General features: G+C 42.0%; 1 protein-coding gene across 4 annotated transcripts in view; it reads left to right on the top strand.

Annotated features, from left to right (window-relative positions):
• RASGRP1 (RAS guanyl releasing protein 1) overlaps positions 1-21,529 on the top strand; it is a 77,638-nt gene that overhangs the window by 13,376 nt on the left and 42,733 nt on the right. The window contains exon 1 of one of the 4 annotated variants that reach the window (XM_033190621.1): positions 18,322-20,066. The exons of the other annotated variants lie outside the window; for them this stretch is intronic. The gene's annotated coding sequence lies outside the window, so the exon portion shown is untranslated. Of the gene's footprint in view, positions 1-18,321; positions 20,067-21,529 lie in introns of those variants that run through there. 4 annotated transcript variants of the gene reach the window in all.

Genomic DNA, 21,529 nt, shown 5'->3' on the forward strand with positions numbered 1-21,529 from the left:
CTCTTTGAATATCATTTACTATAGGCGTTTTTTCCTATTCTCATTTTCATTTTTATGTTGGTTTTGATATTGTCATGTATAGAAACTTTGTATTTTTATGTATTTAAATTTGCCCATTTCTATTTATCTTTTTAAAATTCTAAACCTTAAAAAAAATCCCTCTTCCAAAGATTTGATTAATAGTCCATTATCATTTTAATCACAGTTTTGCTTCAGTGTCTAATTCTGTATCATACGTTGTTGTGGATGATCAATACAAGCTTGTCAATAAGTTATTGCTGGCAAAAAAGAAGCCTTCAGTTTTGTTTCTCAGATTGTCATTTCCTTAAAACCACAGTGCTTGGACTGGTGACTCTGTAACTCACAGCCTCCGTTTCCCCTCGCTGTGATGCCACTGAAATGATTTCCCAGAATTAAAGCATCTGGGAGAAAGTGTAATGGGGTCTCCATCATGATATTAAACTTGAAGAAGGTTCTTCAGGAATTTGCATATTTTAAGAATGTGCTTTTGGATCTATTTGAAGAGTCAGTATTCTTAGGATGGAGTCTTAGAAACCCCACCAAATTTTTAACTCAGTCTTTAAAAATTATTAATATAGACTGAGTGTTTCTTGTTCTTACATAGACTTTGTGGTAAGATAATACATAAGATCAAACACTAGCGTAGACTTTTAAAATATTAGTAATAGCTAACTTTTGAGCATTTACTATAAATACCACAGTGTTTATGTTAATGTTTTACATATGTAGTCTCATTTAGTTCCCACTATTTTATAAGTTCTTGTATTTACAAAGATCTAACTCTCCCTCAGCATTTATACTTACTTTATAAATGTTAATAACTTTTAAAATTATTCATGTTCACCATAGAGAACGTAGAAAATACAGACTGACAAAAAGAAGAAAACTACAGTTACCCATTTTACCATCAAGAGCATGATAAGCACTATCAACATTCTTGGGTGTGCCTTTCTTGATTCTCTTCTATGGATACTTACATGTATTATAATCACATTGACTTTTTGATAATAAACCCACTATAACTTTTTGCTTTCCATAATTTATATCTAAAACAATTTTGATCTTGAAATCAATATTTTATTTATAAAGAGGTATGCTAGCACACAAGGTTGCTCTTCCATTTTAAAATTGATTTTTTAAAAATAATTCTGCTTAGTCCCTTCAAATATAGGACATAAAAGTGAAGGTTGCTTGGCAACTGAAATGATGGTAATGAGGAATTAAAGACATTACAAGAAAAGAAGAGTACTCAGTTCTTTTCAATGCTACATGCTAATTGCAGTAACTATGGGTGATTACAATTGTAATAAATGAAGGAAACACAAAACTTCCATTAAAAATTCGTGATGTGAACTTTTTTTTATTTTGTAGTATAGTGAAAGTGAGATGGGGTTTGTTGAAGAGAAACTTTACTTTCAGAAACAAGAAAAGATCTTTTGTCTGTATTAACTTTTTTCTTTTCTTTTCTTTTCTTTTTTTTTTTTTTTTTTTTTTTTTGTGACAGAGTCTCACCCAGGTTGGAGTAAGGTGGTGTGATCATGGCTCACTGCAACCTCTGCCTCCTGGGTTCAAGCAATTCTTGTGCCTCAGCCTCCTGAGTAGCTGGGTGTGCACCACCAGAGCCAGCTACTTTTTGTATTTTTAGTAGAGATGGGGTTTCACCATGTTGCCCAGGCTGGTCTTGAACTCCTGAGCTCAAGAGATCCACCTGCCTCGCCCTCTCAAAGTGCTGGGATTACAGGCATGAGCCACTGTGCCCAGCCTATTAACTTTCTAAGGGAATATGACGAAGTTAGCCACTGGGTGAGACACATAGCAGAAACACAGAGATGCCACAATTTGGTACATGTGTGATTCTTCAGCAGCACAGAAGAAATGGTGGGCAGTGGTGTGAAGGAAACCATGTTGTCTAATTTGTTCCCCCCACCCCAAGAGTGGTCAAGGGCCCTGAAGAGATTGCTAAGGTTCTTACTAGAGCCTTCAAGCAGAAGATGCTGCCTAGGATGGAGATGTACTTAGAAGGACACCAGTGATTCATTGAAATGGGCAAAGGGAGTAGAGACTAGAGAGGGAAGAGGGAAGCAGAGGAGAAGAGGGAAGCAGGGATTGCCGGTTTTGTAACAAAAGAAAGAATGCAGTCACCAGAGAAGTAAGGCAGTTGGGGATGAAGCCATCTAAGAACTTATCAAAGGTATATCCTTGCCAGAAAGTGAGGATTTCTAGTTGGAGGAGCAAATGGAGCTATGTCTGTCTCCTCTTCACTGATCTATCTGAAGCATGGTATAAGACTTGGTTTTGTGGTCTTGTGAACACCTTCATTTTAAGGGGGAACCCACAATATTCAGGAAGCCAAGAAGTGTCTCTGTGAATCATCTATGAGTCTGTCTTGCTGGCATATAGTTATAGACTGTGGAGCATCCTTAAATCTGATGAGCAATTAATCATTGGTTACTTTTGGATTCACTTATTAAATGCCAAATGCACAGGGGCTTTTTTACACTCCCTGCCCTTCCTCTTTCCCAGTTCACGAACACCACAGTTGGATTCCGTATTTACTTCATCCAAACCTACCTTGGTAGGTTCACCATTTACCTCCAGTCCTGGGGAGTTCAGGCCAGACTGTGAGTTACTGCTATTTCTGAGGGGCTGCCTCCCAGATGAGAGCCATAGGACCCTCGCCTCTGGCCACTGGACTCAGTCTTCATTTATTGCCAAGGATGAGCGCTTGGTCTCAGGAATGGATGCTGGGCTCCACATGACTGTTTGGCCTTGCTTGAATCGCCAAAGGAAAAGCTGCCTACATTTCTTATGTCTGTGATCCCCCCACCCTCTCTGTCCCCAGTGCCTAAGAGTCTCATTACCTTGTCAGCAACTACCAGTGTCTACCTGAGATGGACTAAACTTCATTTAACTGAGAAAGTGCACCCTCAAAATTGCAAGGAAAAATGATGGAGGAGGACCCTCTGGATTAAAAGAGACTTAAAAGACATTTCAACCAGTCCTAGTATGTGAACCTTTTTTCTAAAAATTATGTGTTTGTGTACACATACACACTCTCAGGAGTATAGATGGATCCAGATCTGCTATATGCTGATGGTTGTTGCAGCTGACTGAGTGCATGGAGGTCCCTTAGGTTGTTTTGCTCATTATGATATATATGATTATAATTTTCCATAATCTTGTTTTGAGACAGGGTCTTGCTGTCACCCAGGCTGGAGTTCAGTGGTGCCATCTTGGCTTATTTCAGTCTCTGCCTCCCCAGCTCAGGTGATCCTTTCACCTCAGCCTTCTGAGTAACTGGGACTATAAGCATGTGCCACCATGTCTGGCTAATTTGTGTGTGTGTGTGTGTGTGTGTGTGTGTATCTTTTTGTAGAGACAGGGCCTCACTATGTTGCTCAGGCTGGCCCCAAACGCCTGGGCTCAAGTGATCTGCTCGCTTCAGCCTTCCAAAGTATTGTGATTACAGGCATGAGCCACCGCATCCGACCTCTAATAATATATTAAAATTAAAAGTGTCCTCAAACCTAGGAAAAATAGATGATTTAGGATTACAAAAACTTCAAACGGATTTTAGGAAATTTCTCTAAATTTTCTTAGGTGGCAAAATAGAGTGACTGTGTCTGTTTTAAAGAAGGGAGAGGAAAATAAAGAATGAAAATGGTTACTTTGGTTACACATCATGAAAATAATTCACCCATGTCATGTACTTGACACCTTATGACACTGCCCATTCCCCAGTCAGCGCTGAGATGCTCAATTCCTGGGTATCCAAAAAGACAAAAAAAAAAAAAACAACCCTGGAAACTTGTAATCGTTAATGCTACTGTCAGAGGCAGGAGTTGGAGTTGAGTAAGTAAGAGAATGTGATACTCTCCTCCCCACCCCATCCCACACACACACACACAGTTTTGAGCAGGGAAATGCTGTGACTGTGGCACAGCTGATTTCAGCAAGCGATGAAAAGGTTATGGAGGCCACGTCGCGTGGCAGTCTTCAGAATCCAAAGCTGAGTCTGCCATTTACCACATGTGGGTCTTGTTTGCTCATCTTCAATATGGAGAATAATGGTAAAAAATTGTAAGGGCGGTTTTACTTTGGGTGCAAATTTAACGAGGTCGTTTTAGTTTGAGTTTTCCCAGGAGCAGATCCTGAGACAAGGATTTTTAAGTACAAATAGTTTACTTTGGAAGGTGGTCCTAGGAAAAACTGGTAGGTGAGTAGAGAAGGCAGCTCTTGGAGGGTGCATTACCAAGTCACAACTCTGGGAGTCAGAGGAGAAGGCTCTTTTCAGACCAGACTTATCCGAGGGAAAGGAGCTGGAGTATTGATGTACCAAGTCCCATCGGTCATTGGTTGAGGGCTGCTTTTATAGGGTGGTAAGTGTCCAGCACATTTGGCGTGCCCTGCACACAGGTAGGAGTGTGAAGGGCTTCCAGAAACCTCTCAGGCTGGTGGAAGTTGAGCTGGCATGCATTACAATGGTAAGGTCTGAGAGTATGCATGTGGGAACTTACAGGCTCTGTTACGAAGTCAAAAAGTAAATGTTAGATGGGCAAATATAGGCTACATGAAAATCCAAATAAACAGATTCAAAGCTAGTTTATAGTCATACTCAAAGTGTATACATATAGATATGAGTATTGAAGGATATCCTTCTGTAGGTGAACCACTTATGAGTAGCTCTGGACATTTTCTTCAGATTTAAACACAATCTGTGTTTTTGGTTAGACACACTGTGGGAAATAGTATAATTAGGTAAGTCAGAATTCAGGAATGTGAATAGCAGCACAAAGAACTTAGGCAAGGTGGGCGGATCACAAGGTCAGGAGATCGAGACCATCCTGGCTAACACGGTGAAACCCCCGTCTCTACTAAAAATACAAAAAATTAGCCGGGTGCGGTGGCGGGCGCCTGTAGTCCCAGGCACTCGGAGGCTGAGGCAGGAGAATGGCGTGAACCCGGGAGGCGGAGCTTGCAGTGAGCCGAGATCATGCTACTGCACTCCAGCCTGGGTGACAGAGCGAGACTGGGTCTCAAAAAAAAAAAAAAAAAAAAAAGAACTTAGGTGAACAGGACTTCAATAAAAATAAACGTAAAGTCTTGCACTTAAGTTTAAAAATAATGCTTCCTATATGTTCTGGATGGGGGGAAACTATATTAATTGTAGTTCTTATGACAAATATGAAGAGATTTTAGTAGATTGTAAATTCAGCATGAGTCAGTAGTGTCATGTGTCTTCCCCAAAATATTAACTTTCCAAAAGTTAAAATAATTAGAGATTGCATCAATAGAAATAGCCTTTCCATTTTAAGGGAGTAATACCTCCATTCTATTCTGAGGTCCAGTCCTAATGCTGACACATAGTAACTTTATTCCCTTAACAAGTGTCTTAATGTTTCTGAGACTGTTTCTATCAACCTGAAACTTAGTAGATAATTCCCCTGGATTGTTTTGAAGTAGGTATCTTACTAGAAAGTTAGAATTTATGGCCCCACATGGTGGCTCACGCCTGTAATCCCAGCACTTTGGGAGGCTGAGGTGGGCGGATCACGAGGTCAAGAGATCAAGACCATCCTGGCCAACATGGTGAAACCCCGTCTCTACTAAAAATACAAAACTTAGCTGGGCATGGTGGTGCATGCCTGTGGTCCCAGCTGCAACAGAATACTTGGGAGGCTGAGGCAAGAGAATCGCTTGAACCCAGGAGGTGGAGGTTGCAGTAAACCAAGATTGTGCCATTGCACTCCAGCCTGGCGGCAGAGCACAAATCTGTCTCCAAAAAAAAAAAAAGACTGTATGTAAAATGTTATTAAAATTCCATTGCGCAGTAGATACTCAAAAACAGTAGCAATCACTATTAGTATAGACCTGTTAAGTGTTAGCATATGGCTTTTTCAGGTTAATAATGCAGCTTGCCAGAGGATCCAAAATCACATCATGGAGATACAAGATGGTTGGAATAGCTGTGTCAAAAAAAATGACCAGAATGGTGTCATAATAGACACTAACAGCTATGAGCCTAGAAGATAGTGTTATAATTTAAAATTGTACATGAATTTGAGCTATATTAATGCAGTGTTCAATAAGGAAGACCTGAAAAGTCTCTCGTTTTTCAAAATATTAATCAGGACAATGACAGATATCCAACCAGAACTCTTTTTGGGAATTTATTAGAAATAATATGGAGTATTTCATATATCTAAAACACAGGAAGAGTACAGGATGCCTGCAGGCCTTAGGAGTGCTTGAAATGAGGGACTATAATACTTTTAGGGGACTACTGCATACATTCTGTATATTAATGTGTCTCTTCTCTGTCTGACTTGCTTCTCTCCGCTTGTCAGCTCATCATTTTCTTTCGCTGAAGATTTGTTTTCTACATGGCACTAACAGCTGTAAATCATGCATCTCTTACCATTAGAGATTTAATATATATTTTTTTTCCTCAAGTTCAGTGAAAAAAAAAACTGCCAGGGAAGAACTTTGATTGGTGTAGATTTGGCCAGGTGGCTACTGCTTGAATGAATTAACTGTGGCCACAGGGTTGGAGTCATTTAATAATCCAGCATTTCTCTCTAAAACCACATGATGGAATTTGGGGAAGGAGTGTTTCCTAAAGGAAGGCTATTGTGCTGGGCATACAAAGCAGTATCTGTCATGACCAAGATCTGACCAAACACTAGGGTGCAGCATGCTATTAGATTCAAGTTTAGTTTCTTTAAGATGGGAATGGAAAGGCTAGAGAGAGTGCAGAGGAGATAAATAGTTAAGAAATTATACAGAAATAACATCTGTGAGGATACAAGATGGCAGAACCTGAAAAGAAGACAAATAAGTGGGTTTTCCCCTTTGTTTTCTTAATAATGTAAACATATGTATGTCTCAATAGTAATAACCACAGAAGAGCTAGTATGAGTTATTTACCTCCAGTGGCACATATAAAGGGTAAACAAATTTAAATCTACCAAAGAACTGGGACTTCCCATAAAAAAAATTAAACATCAAAATGAGAACTTTCATTTCTGACCATGGTGGAATACTGGTTATTAGAATTATTTTCCTGCTATAAACAGCTATGAAACGGGACAAAATATGTGAAGCAACTATTTTTGGGTCTTGGAAAACAAGACAGACATGTGATTGTGGATAAAATAAAAAGATGTGAGATGAACTCAGAACTCCTCTTGGCTTTCTGCCTGAGAGCACTCTACAAATCATGGTACAGGAAATTGGAGCCCAGTGAGCAGCATCTTGCCTTGCAGAGTATCCTAGTTCGTTTTCTGCTGCTGCAACAGAATACCACACTGAGTAATTTATAAAGAGATTATTTGACTCATGATTCTGGAGGCTGGGAAGTGCAAAATGAAGGGACCACATCTTGTTATTTCATAATGTGGCAGAAGGCATCACATGGAGAGAGAGAGCTTGCAAGACAGAGATAAAGGGCGCCAAACTCCCAAGGTAACTAACCTTCTCCCAAGATATGGAGTTAATCCATTCATGAGGGTGAACCCTCATGACCCAGCCACCTCTTAAAGGACTCACCTCCTAATACTGTTACAATGACAATATTAAATTTCAACAAATTTTGGAGGGACATTCAAACCACAGCACAGAGAGAACAGTTTGTGTTCAGAGATTCTCAGATGGCTGGCATTTGTGAAGGAGCATACAAGAGAGAAGGTATTTCCAAAGACTAAATGATGCATGGATAGAATGAGACTCTTTGACCACTAATAGCTACTGGGGGTCTTTGAGTTAAAGGAGGTCTCATGGGAAATAATGCAGTTCCAACCAGCCAAAGTGGAGTGATATAACACTTTGGGCATTCAGGTGGGATGTGAAAAAGACTGCAATGTAGGAGTTGGGCTACTTTAGCCCTCGAATATGAGCTAATCTTGACTCACCCTAATGAAGCCTAAATCTGAGCTTCGACAGGATTAATTTAAGGTCCCATGAATTAAATACCACTATAAAGGAACATATTAATAATTCAAATTATCAATATTGCACTCACAATGCCCAGCATGTAACAAAAATTATAAGACAGAAAAAGAAGCAGGAAAATGTGACTCATAACCAGAAGAAAAAAGATCAATAGAAATGAACTCAGAGATGACACAAATGTTGGAATTAGTAGATAGAGAATTTAAAGCAGCTATTATAAATAAATATGTTGGAGGATTTAAAGTAAGATGAATAGATGTAAGTAAAGTAAGATGACCTTGGCAGAGAAATTGCATCAATAAAAGGAACCAAATGGAATTCTAGAACTGAAAAATAAAATATACCAAAAAGAAAAATTAACTGGATGGGCTTAATACTACAATGGATGCGAAAAAATAAAAAGAAAAAGAAAGAAAGATCAGTAAGGTCAAAGACAGGTCAATATCTCAGAGAGAAAAGGCTGAAAAAAAAAAAAGACTAGAGTTTCAGATGATGTAATCAGAGTTTATATGGAAATGAAAGGACCTGGAATAACCAAAATCTTGAAAAAGAATGAAGTGGAAAATTTTCGCTACCTGTTTTCAAGACTTAATATAAAGCTATAGTAATCAAGTCCATGTGATACACATATAAGGACAGACAGACATATCAGTGGTATAGAATAGCACGTTCTGGAAGAAATCTACATATGTGGTCAGTTGATCCTCAACAAAGGCACCAGAGCAGGTTAATGAAGAAAGGAGTGTCCTTTCAACAAATAGTGATGGAACAAATGACAGTCATGAAAAAAATGAACTGTGACCTGTGTCTCACACCATACACAAAAAATGAGACGAATCAAATTACCTAACTACAAATAATGTTAACCTGAATGTACAGTTAAAACAACAAGGCTTCTAGAAGGAAATTTAGGACAAGATTTTTGCAAACTTAGGGTATGTTTTAGACAGGACACAAAGGACTAACCATAAATAATGTATTTAACAAATTGAACTTTATAAAAATCAAAAACTTCTCATCAGATATACCATTAAAGAAATATGGTATTTTTTGGAATTAGTAGATACAGAATTTAAAGCAGCTATTATAAATAAATATGTTGGAGGATTTAAAGTAAGATGAATAGATGTAAGTAAAGTAAGTAAAGTAAGATGACCTTGGAAGAGAAATTGCATCAATAAAAGGAACCAAATGGAATAGTAAATACTAAATCTGGCTCACACTAGATTGATTTCTGATCATGCTTTTGAAATTAGAATTAACCAAGCCTCACCAAGGAGTCTGTAATGTAGGCAGGCATCAAATCACCTGTGTTAAGTACTTCCCTTGCATGTTGCCCTGAGAACAGGTGAAAGACTTCACTGCTGATTTCTGAAATTGGAAGGGTCTTCATTGGGTCATATAGTATAGCTTGTAGATCTACTCCAGGGCAAGGATGAACTCAGTGGTCTAAAGCAGTCTAATCAAACTTGATCTGATCCCTTGGGAGCTTTTTAAGAATGCAAATTCTGTGCTCCATCCCTGGATCTCTTGATGGAGTAGGTATTAAGTAAGGCCTTGGAATCTATTTTGAGTTCTGTTGGTGGTTTTTTTGTTTGTTTTTTTGTTTAGGCCAGTCAAGTGAAGCAGTGGGAGTGGAGAAGAAATAAAGAAACCTGTAACTGGTTGTGATCAGTTAGTTGTAAACACCACTGCAGTCAGACCAGTTTTTGTTTTGCTTTTGTTGTTATTTTTTAGTTTAGTGTGTTGTTTGTTTGAGACAGGGCCTTGCCTCTGTGTCACCCAAGCTGGAATGCAGCAACAGTATCAGCTCATTGCAGACTTGAACTCCTGGACTCAAGTGATCCTCCCATCTTGGCCTCCCAGAGTGCTGGGATTATAGGTACTTAATGGGTGAGCTGCCACCCCAGGCCCAGCCTTAGTTTTGTTGGTAAGCTACTCAGGAAGTCTTGAAAAGTCTCACCTGCATCTCAGTCTGTCAGAATCTGACCCTTCCTTCAAGGCCCATCTCAAATGCTACCATCTTTAAGAGGGTTTAGTCATTTCTTCCAGTCAAATCTGACTTTCCACTTCCTCTGAACTGCCCCAGTGTTTACCTCCCTCTAGGCTCTGACTGTACCCTGTACTGCAGTATTGCCTGTAGCTTCTTCAGGCTGGGACAGGGTGCTTATTATATCTACAGTCCCACAGTACCTATCACAGTACTCTTTGAGCAAAGAACTCTGGTCTTGTGATGAGAAAAGCCAAGCCTAGAATGCCAACTCTGATACTTGATGGTATTATTATCCATGGGTTAGTGATTTATCCAGGGGTGACATTCAAAATATTTATGTATATATATGTATGTATGTATGTATGAATGAATGACAGGGTCTTGCTCTGTCGCCCAGGCTGGAGTGCAGTGGCACAATCATGGCTCACTGCAGCCTCGACCTCCCTGGCTCAAATGATCCTCTTACCTCAGCCTCCCGGGTAGCTGGGACCATAGTCATGAGCCACCATGCTGGCTAATTTCTTTTTATTCTTAGTAGTGATGAGGTCTTGCTATGTTGCCCAGGCTGGTCTCAAACTCCTGAGCTCAGGCCATCCTCCCACCCCAGCCTCTCAAAGTGCTGGGATTACAGGCCACCACAGCTGGCCTTCAAAATATTTAACCAGCATGGCACATGTCCCATCAATCAGACACCAGCTGGACAGGCTGGAGAGTAGCCCTGTCTTTATGCCTTTCTCTTCAGTAAAATGGATACAGTCCCTACCCACCTCACAAGGTTGTTGTGATGGTCAAATGAGATAATGCATGTGAAAGTACTCTATAAAGTACAAAGTGTTATGCAAATGTAAGTCAGGGTTGCCTGGTGGTATTTCTAGTGCCTGTGTGTGGGGTTGGTTGCCCAGCCTTCAGCATTGTCTTATGGTCTGCTCTGCTCTGCTCTGCTCAGAGCAGTCTCCCAGGAGCAAACCAAGGAGAGTTGTTGAGTAACTGAGCAGGACACTGCAAATCTGAGAAATCCTGGAATCAACCTGTTAGGTCCTAAGGAAACTCAGAATATCAGCTCCTTCAAGGATGGCCCCTTTTTAGGCCTGAAAAATATCAATGTTTCAGTATATATATTTTGGAAAAGCTAAATAAAACAAAAACCTAACAAAGCTTTTTGAATTTTAACCTAAGTTTTCCTCACTTAAGGACACCTTGTTCTGTTGCACAATGACCTTGAAATTCAGGATCCTTAAAGATATCTGGGCATCTTAGACTCATCTGATTGTCACCATATGGCAAGGAGCTGCTCTGCCTAGATCTGTAAATGGAGTTAAATGCCAGAGACAGTAACATAGATTAAAGGCACAGTCTAAATCTTAGTCCCTGCTTTGTCTCTATAGTTTCTTGCCTCCTCTTTTTACCCTTTTACTTCCTTAAAAACTGTCTTAATTTCCTCACCATCGCCTTCCCATATGCCCTTAGGTCTCCAGATCCTGGGGATGCAAATCCTTAGCTACTTCTCTCTTCCAAATGCATTTCACCCTTTCCTCATATTCAGTGCCCAGTTACTGTTTTGTGTTTATCGGTAGTTGCCAGTCAGTGTCAATGTTTGTTCTTATATGCTTTGATTTAAATGAAGGAAATGGCACCAGTGTAGTGTGTACAGCAGAGAACTAGAGACTGTAGGGAACAGATAGAAAATAGACACAACCTTTTCATTACTCTTGAAGAATTCCTATTTAAAAGGCAATGCAGGGATGTGCACGGTGACTCATGCCTGTAAACCCAGAACTTTGGGCGGCCGAGGTGGGAGGATCGCTTGAGCCCAGGAGTTCAAGACCAGCCTGGGCAACATAGCAGGACCTCATCTCTACAAAATGTAATAATAATTAAAAAAAAAAGCCAGGCATGGTGATGTGTGCCTGTAGTCCCAAATACTTAAGAGGCTCAAGTGAGAAGGTTACTTGAGCCCAGGAAGTCAAGTCTGCAGTGAGCCATGATTATACCACTGCACTCCAGCCGAGGCAACAGAGTGAGACCTCGTCTCAAAAAATAAAAAATGAAAAGGCAATGCAGGCCTATGGTAGGTATTAATAACTTTAAAAGCTGAATCATAATGATAAAATAACCAGGGTGATAATTTATAACCCCTTCTTGCTACTTCCTAGCTGTGGGACATTAACTAGTTGTTTTTTTTTTTTTTTGAGATGGAGTCTCGCTCTGTCGCCCAGGCTGGAATGCAGTGGCGCAATCTCTGCTCACTGCAAGCTCCGCCCCCGGGTTCACACCCTTCTCCTGCCTCAGCCTCCATGTAGCTGGGACTACAGGCGCCTGCCACCACGCCCGGCTAATTTTTGTGTGTGTGTGTTTTTAGTAGAGACAGGGTTTCACTGTGTTAGGCAAGATGGTCTCGATCTCCTGACCTCGTGATCTGCCCGTCTCGGCCTCCCAAAGTTAACTAGTTATTTTTACCTTTCTTGAGGATGTTTCTTCATGTGTGAAACAGAAAACATCTATCATGCAGAATTGTAGTAAATATTGAGAACATATCTGTAACATGGCCTAGTCCACACCTGGCACATGGTAGATGGCTCGGTATATGATGGCATTTATAATATTCTCATTTAGCATGCAGGCCAGCTCTGGAAACCCTCAATACCCAGGTGGAGGATGTGCTTTTTATTTTGACAACTGTCAGGGTGAGAGGCAGTGGTAGCTGGTGGAAAGGGCAGGGTTTACCTCAGAAGACTGGAACTCAAGTCCCAGCACTGTCACTCATAAGATGGGTGACTTTATGCAAGTCATACCACCTTTCTCTCTGTTTCCTCACCTATAAAATAATGCAAATAATACCCATCTCTCAGAGTTGTGAGGCTCAGATGAGGCAACGTGTGAGGAGAGAGTGATCATTCATAAAACGCTAATAACTATAGGTTATTAGTACTTCAGCACCAGGCTGAGGGTTTCATGTGCCTACGTGACAGCTGTCAGGCAGCCTAACTATTCGGGACCCACACGTTAACCAGACATCAGTGGTGTGAACTCAGTTCAGAACCTTGTTCTCCTCAAATGATATTAATACTCTTTTCTTATCTTGAGTGCCATCTCTGCATTCTTTCTCTGCTGGGAGGGGTGGGGATAGGACATTATCAAGCTCTCATTCTGCAAAGAGCAAACTGAGGCTCAGAAACAATCAGGGCCGTCCCAGAGCCAAGCAGCCTGGGGTTGAATCGCAGGTCTACTGCTTACTAGCTGTGTAAACTTGGACAAATTATCTTACGTCCTTGCCTCAGTTTCTTCGTCTGTCAGATGGCACCTATCTCACAGGGTTAATATACGTAAAGGCTCTCTTGAAACAGTGTCTGGTACACAGGAAGTGCTCCAAGCATGTTAGCAAAAAGAGAAGCCGGGGGGTGGCTAAACCTTGAATGTAGTTCATTTCTTCTGGTTAGATGCTGCATTTCTTCCAACAATCCCAAGTATTTTTCTTGGTCTCCTCCATCTTCCAATAAGTAACAACATTGTGAGTTTCAGTGTTGTATTTTGGCTGTTTCTGTAGGACAGTGATACAGCATATCAGTTCATGACTTAGGATGTTCTGAAGCACATTCTTTTTTGTTTTGTTTTGTTTATGGAGATAGAATCTCACTCTATCCCCCAGGCTAGAGTGCAGTGGTGGGATCTTGGCTCACTGCAACCTCCACCTCCCAGGTTCAAGCTTTTCTCATGCCTCAGACTCCTGAGTAGCTAGGATTACAGGCACCCGCCACCACACCAAGCTAATTTTTGTATTTTTAGTAGAGATGGGGTTTTGACACGTTGGCCAGGCTGGTCTTGAACTCCTGACCTCAGGTAATCCGCCTGCCTGAGCCTCCCAAAGTGCTGGGATTACAGGTGTGAGCCACTGTGCCTGGCCCCTTGAAGCACATTCCTATTTAGCTCTTGACTACTGAATAGAGATCAGTTTCCTTCAGATAGGAAGAGATTCCTCACTCACCGGTGCAGTTCTCACTTTCAGAGTGGCTCTCCAGGTCCTCCTGCACACTTCTCTCTAACACCTCCGTAAACTCTAAAATTGTCTTGAGGGTTCTGGGGTTGGGGGAGTGCACTTAAAACCTAGGATTGAAAGGAAGCTTGGAAGGCCACTACTATAGTTTGGATGTTGTTCCTGCCCAAATCTCATGTTGAAACGTAATATTGGGGGTGGGGCCTGGTGGGAGATGCTTGGAGCATGGGGGTAGGTTTCTCATGAATGGTTTAGTACCCTCCTCTTGGTACTGTCCCCATGATAGTGAATTCTCATGAGATCCGGTCCTTTAAAAGTGTGTGGCACTTCCGCCCTCTCCCTCCTGCTTCTGCTTTCACCATGTGACGTGCCTGCTTTTTCACCTTCTACCATGATTGTAAGCTTCCTGAGGGCTTCCCAGAAGCAAATGCTGCTATGTTTCCTATTCAGCCTGCAGAACCTTGAACCAATTAAATTTCTTTTCTTTATAAATTATATTTTCTTTATAGCAATGCAAGAATGGACTAACACAACCACCAACTAACTGCCAAGGAGGACCCCATGCTTGAGGGAAACCAAGTCCAGTCTCACTGGCACAGTGATGAACTACAGTGGACAGCCAGCCACTCCTTGAGTGGTGGTTAGAGTTAAGGGACAAAAAAATTATGGTCCCGGTCTAGAATAGCCAAGGATGAACCAGAACAAAGGGAAAAGAAAGCAAAACAGTGCTTAAATCTAGCAAGATAAATAAGAATAATTCATCACTGTTATAGTGCTTCACAGTTTTCTAAGCATTTTTATGTATTTAATTAAACATCATCTAATCCTAACCACAAGCAAAGAAGGGGTGAGGAAACATTCAGAATAATTTCTGTCTGATTTCAAAAGACTTTGTTCAGTTACTTTTACCCTACATGGTGATGTGATTTTTTTTTTTGTACGAGATTGTTCATTGCAGAGAATTATAAGCAATTGAAGGACAGTTTCTATGGTGAAAAGCATATTTTACAATAAGACTATGGTCAGTGGATCTCTATTTTATGTCAGCATACACTATTTGCCACAATTCCGTCATGCACTGAAATGAGGCTATTATCCAGGCTTGTGGGTCTGATGGGACAAAGTCACTCATTGAGAAAAATTGTCTGAGGAAGGCTGAGGTCGTGGCTAACCAGTAATTCTCAGATGGGCCTTATATTATTTTATTGTGTAAGTATTGAGGAAGTTCCCCAAGTTGCTTCTTTGTGCCTATTGGGTATGTCTGAAAATATGCAAAAAAAAGGCCAAGAATGTAACAGACAAGAATGACGTGATAAAAATATGTGCCAGTAAGTAATGTAAGAGCCTGACCCAGATTTTCTTCCCAGTTTGTTTCTTTCTTTTTCTTTGGGTCCACTGGCCCTTTTCCAGCCCTCCTCCCAGGAAGCTGCTGGCAGCTCTCTGTGTCCCTCTGGGAAGCTAAGACAGGGCCCCACTGCTCCTTCTTCCCTTACCTGGCTCATTCCTATAGTGCTGCATGGGAATGGTCAGTGTCTGTGAGCCATGCGGTTGCGTGCGTGGCAGCTCATCAAAAAATCAAACTGTAGTATAACTACCCAACCAGATAATTCCATTGTTCCTAGAGAGTTTGATGGGGCCCAGAAGAAGTAGCCGCCGGGTATATTCAGCTGGCACTGATGTCGACAAATGCTCTTAGAGTTGGAAGTCATGGCGTTGTCCGAGTCAGCTCACTGGGTCTGCCCGGGTCTTGCAGTACCTCCTCCCTGCCCTTGTGTTTATTTCCTAGCCCCAGTCCCCAAACCCCACTCACAGACTTGTGTCCAATTTCCAGAACTAAAGAGGACCAACTTCCCTCCTGACTTCTCAGACTCATGATTCTTCAGACATGACAAGTCCAGATCGAGACTGCAATCCCCAAGGAAGGCCAGCTGTCTTGCTCAGCAGAGACAATACAGCTAAAAGCTCTTTCTCACTTTAGGCAATTCATGCACTTGGTTAGACATTTATAGACTTCAATTGCTCATCCAAAAAATCTGGGTCATTCTTTACATAGCGCTTCACACTTCGGAAGGAAAGCCATGCCCGGGGAGGAGCGTTTCTGTTGATGTCTGGTTTGGCTGAGGCAGTAGAGAGTGCTTCTGCTGTGGGAAGAGGGAGAGATGGGCCAGCGCAGGCACTGTGGGCTCTTAGGGGACCTGGCATTTTCACCCCCTGGCCACTGGCTCCCAGACTCTCTGAGTTCCAATTGTCCTGACTAAATGGTGCCAATAATAGCTGCCTTGTGTTGATGTCATGAAAAGTGGTGGGTTTAAGGGTTAGGCACTCTAAGGACATTTTAAGAGTATGTACTGTAATTCCAGTGAGAAGGGCTGGGTGGGTCTGTGGGGGTGTAGGGCTCCCTGGGGAGGAAGAAGGAGTAGAGGTGTGGTTGAGGGGGGCTAGCCATGTAACATGGATGGCCAAAATGGTAGAGCTCTTCCCAGTATATTCCTACCTACCTCCTAAGCCCCGAGGAGAAGGACATGCCAAAGAAAGAGCCTTGGGCTGGAAGTGAGAGGGCCCTTCTTGTGGAGGTGCCTCTACTCACAGTGGCTGAGGCATGTTACCTCGGTTTTCTCATTTTTAAATTTGAGCCCATGGTCCTGCTGCTGCATTAAGCTGTTGTACAATGCAAATGTTCGACACAGGTGAAGCTGTTTGTTGAACCTAAGTGCCACAAAAATGTAACATATTATTATCAGGTGTTCTCACCCAGAGAGAATAGTGTGGTTCTTCATCAGCCACTCGCTTGCTTCAGGGATGGTTTGTGTGGGTATGTGCCCATTTTGTACAGGTCTGTTCACGTGTACCTAGATGCTGTGCAACTTGAAAGGCCTGCTCCTCCTTCCTGCTCCACTACTCTGGCCCCAGCAGGACAGTGAATATCAATAGAACAGAGGGAGGAAGCACGGGTTCTTTTCCTTCAAGTCTTTTTCCACGTTGGCTTCTCTGCAGCAGGAGATGAGGGGAGGCTTGGTTAGAACAAATCACCTTTGTCTGGGGGTTGGTTAACCAGATTTTTCCCTCTTTTGTGTCTGTGGCCTTGGTTGTTGCACCAGCTGTCATCACTGCCCCAGCGGTTGAGTGGGAGAGAATAGATGAGCCTGGCCAGCCCCTCTCCTGCTTTGGTAAGACTCCGCTTAAAGGCCTGTTGTAGAAGTTTGAAATTGCAGGTTAGGGTTAATTTAAAGCTTGTGTATTGTCCATGTTATGGTATCCCCCAGCCATTACAAGTAAATAATTAAAAGCTAATTGTAACCAAGATATTCAGAGCTCCATAAATTCCTGGACAGCGTAATATGACAAGAAATAGACACTAGTCTAACTATATGGCAGGCTTTTCTACGTGGGCCAGGGTATGACACACCAGGTTATCCCAGAAAGAAGAACAGGACAAGCTTCACAAGGAACTGAGCTTCCCTTCTCCCAAATTCTCACCTTATCTTAACATTTTTATTCTTGGTTTAGGGCACCAACCACTTCAAGAAACTGCTGTTGCAATGTGGATTTCTCTGAGAGGATTCATCCTTGAAGTCCTTGTCTCCTGCAGAGGAATTTGTTGATCTGGGTTAACCGTCCAGTCATTGGGCAAGGCCCAGAGGGCATGATATTAGGAGTGAGATGAGGAGTGGAATGGGTTCAGGAACACCTGGGGAGCAAGGAGACCAGACAGGAAGGAATACAGAAGGAAGCCCAGCGAGCACCAGCCCTCTTGACGAGGCTTGCAGCTGCGGTGTGTGCATGCTGGAGCTGGCCCACACCTGTCCTGAAAGCTGACTGCAAGCATCTCTTCCTAGCCACGTGTTCAGTGACTTCATGTTGGTAGCTTGAAACTGGCCATAGTGGAAGTATTTACACCATGCAGATATGTGAACACTACAAACCAGGCTTCCCCCCGCTTCTCTCCCAGGAGAGCTTTTCATTAAACTCTTACAAGCATGCTGCTGGTGGCAACCATAATGGATTCTCCAACTTTCCCTTGAAGCGGGACTTAATCCTTAGCAGATCACTTGCTTTCTCCTGATTGTTCTGCTCCCCTGAGTCTTGAGGGGCTGGGGACTAACAGAGACCAAAGTGGCCTTGGTGATATGTGTGAAATGGCTCAGGTCGTAGAAGGTATACAAGTTCAAAGTTTGTGTCACCACATTCTTTTATCACATGCACTTCCTGCCTAAGTTGCTGCTGTCAGTTCTAAAACACTCAACAAACAGCGACCAGAAAACAAACTACTGAGCTTATTTTCAGCTTGCCAATTTTTATACACTTTCCAAACAGGATTTAATGAATGTAATAGTCTTGCTGACAAGTAGGTTTTATTTCTTTGGAATATTTATCACATACTTATTTATTTAGAATTCTGTGTATATACCTACCAGGTTCAACCTAGACCCAGCCTATCCATGTGTCTGGAGATACTGACCTCCATTATCAACCTCAGCCTTACCACAGGCTCTGCTCTAACCTTGCCCCCAGGTTTTCTGATCCTAGCTTTCCCATTACCACCCTCTGGCCTCTGGTTGTGGCACATCTGTTATTTCGTGTTAGGCCCTCAATGCTGACAGCTTGCCTATCCTTCATATACCAATCTGTCTCTGGTATACTCAAAATCCCTTCACACATCAAGAGATTTCCTTGGAAACCAAAACAAAGGAGAAGAAGTGACTGTTCTGGAGTTGCTGTCTGGTGCTGGACATTTGTTTTCATGTTTCATGTTCATCTTGCAGCGAGGCATTTCCACCTCATCCCCCAGACAAGCCTTCACTGTAGGAAAGCTGGCCACCACCTCTTATCAGCAAGGAGCAGGGTCTGCATCACCACCCTTTGCCAGTTTTCTCTCACGAGACTCTGATCATCAGGGAGCAGGTCTTCTCTCTCAGAGGCAAGCAGCTTATTTCAGGCAATTACAGCAGTTTTCATATAGTTCTTCAGATCTCCTTTAGTACCTAGGACAGTGCTTTCCATAGGGTGGATTCATTATCAATGTTGGTTAGTGGTGTCAAAAAGTTATTTTTAATTGAAGTAGAATGAACAGTTGTTACACAGAATAGTTAGGAAGCCATATCCTCATTGGAGGGGTCCAAGTAGAGGCTAGACAACCACTTACCTGTAATAGTTTTAGGAGGGAATAATGCATTTGGATAGAAAGAAAAGATAGATGGCTAGTCTTTTCCACCCTGATTGTGATCTCATAAACTATGGGATGCCAGCACTGAGTCTAATGGTGGAAAATAGGCTGTTGGCCCAGAAACAAATGACTCTCCAGAATCCACTTGGTTTTTCTGTTTTCTTGAGCAAGTAGTCTGCAGGTTGGGTGAGTCTTTAATTAATATGCTTCTTTAGCAGCGTACATTCCTAGTCAAATGGCAGAGTATATAAGATCAACATTGTGTACCCCACCGAGGCTTCAACCCTTTAAAGTCTTTTCCTGTAAGTGTAAGGAGAAGCAGATGGTAATGAAAAAATATGCACATTTTATTATGCATTGCACATTTTACTTATTAGAATTTTTAGTATGACACCCTGCATTTTAAAAAGCCTAAAGATGAAAACAAAATGGAATTATTCATTGAAATATTTAAATCAGCTTGCAGCAATTATCTCAAAATATGAAAATAAAATCTAGCAGCCTGGAAGGTAGCTCTTCCTTGACCACCCACTTTGAAAATCTTGTCTTTCAAAGGGAGCCTCTTCCTCTCAAAAGGGAAGACGTGCATACTGTACGGAATAAGGGCAGGAAGGGACACATCCCTCATGAGACTGTACAGAGGCTGGAGCTTGTGTGTGGGAGAGCTGGCGTTGGGAATGAGGGCAGGTGACTACAATGAACCCTTCTCTCGTTGAAAAGTAGAACCAGGACTGGAGAGGAGTTACCTCGGAGTTCTGGACTGGGTGTAGAGAGAGAGTGTTTCTGTCTGCTGCTTCCCTAACCACATCTTTGCCTCCCATTGCCGAGGGAGTCATCCTCTCCCGGCCTTACCATTTGCCAGCACTGACTCCCACAGACACCATGTGAGGATTAACAAGCCGCATTGTGGAAACATCACTGAAACTCTGTGGAAGAAGCGGTGCAAGGTAAAAGCGAAGTGTGAATATGATTGTGAATCTTAAGCACAGAACCCTGAGTTCTTAAAGGCAATTTTTAAGATTAGTATCAATCAACCAAAGCTCACAAGAGTTTTTCAGAAATCACCAGAGTACAAAAGCTATTTCATGAAATGTGCAGTGGCTGTGACCTTAGTGAGATTTCTTAGACTTGTAGACATAAGGACTGGAAGAGTTCGTAAAGCTCAGCTACCACTTTATTCTTGAATTCTTTATCCTGACAGATGGTGATTCAGCATGCAGCCAGGTATAGTGGAAAGAGAACGGGCTCTGGAATCAGAAGGACCTTGGGCCAGGTCCCAGCTCCTCCACCCATTGTCTCTTTGACCTAGAACAAATTACCTCTCTCTCTATGCTTTGATTTCCTCAGCTGTGAGTTGTGAACAATGCCAACATTGCAGGGTGGCTGTTGAGAATTAGAACATGGTTCAAGTGTTTAGCACAGCTCCTGGTATTTAGTAGGGCTTCAATAAATGATAGCTGCTATGCTGATTACAATAATTTTTATTAAGTGTTGTTCTTCAGGCTCTTTTTGAATATCTCTGTGATGGCAATGCTTCCATCATTAGACAGTACTAATGGTTAGAATTTTCTGCCACATGTTGGGCCCAATCGTATTTCCTGTAATTTCTATCCATCTACTCTGGTGCTGCCTTTTGTGGCCCCACAGAACAAGTCTAAATATACTCCCACGAAGAACACTTCAGATATTTGAAGACAATTTTAATCTGTTCCCCAAGTTTTCTTCATGGTAAAGCCTTTAGTTCCTGGAATCCTTCCATAGGTGACTTAGCTTTGATCTCAACAAGGACACGTCTAAGTCCCTTTTCCTCATATATGAGCATCCATGGGGAAGATGCTAGCCAGCCATAAAGGAAAGTTGAGATGGCAAGTTTTAGATGCTATCCATACTGAATAAGCTGGCTTTTGTTCCATGGTTCATGTGAACATTCTAATGCATACCCTACAAGTATATTTCACAGTTTCTTCTTTTCACTGTAGTTTCACTATAGTGTTCAGGAATATGAACACTGCTACCTGTGAGGAAGGGTACATTGTAAAGACTGTATTGTCAAATGCTGCATTGAAAAGTCACCCCTTGTAACTGTGGTAGGTTTGATTGCATTATTGCCCCCTTTTTACCTTCTCTATGTTAGTGATGTGTTCCATGTGACTTTGAAGTTCCTGCCCTATGACTTTATATTCAGTAGTGTGACTTGCTTTGGCCAAGAGAATGAGTCAGAAGAAACAGTATGCTAGCTCCAAACCTAGGCTTCGGAGGCCTTGGGTATTTCCAGTTTTACTCTTCAGTGTTCTGCTATCATCATGAGATAACCTACCCCCACTAGCCTACTGGCCCAAGGAAGCTGGGAGGCATGTAGGCTAGGGCCCTTAGCAGCACCCAGCCTGCACTAGCTGAATCTGAACAACTC

The sequence above is a fragment of the Trachypithecus francoisi genome, unplaced genomic scaffold (genome assembly GCF_009764315.1).
Source record: "Trachypithecus francoisi isolate TF-2019V2 unplaced genomic scaffold, Tfra_2.0 Lachesis_group3, whole genome shotgun sequence".
Lineage (NCBI taxonomy): Eukaryota > Metazoa > Chordata > Mammalia > Primates > Cercopithecidae > Trachypithecus > Trachypithecus francoisi.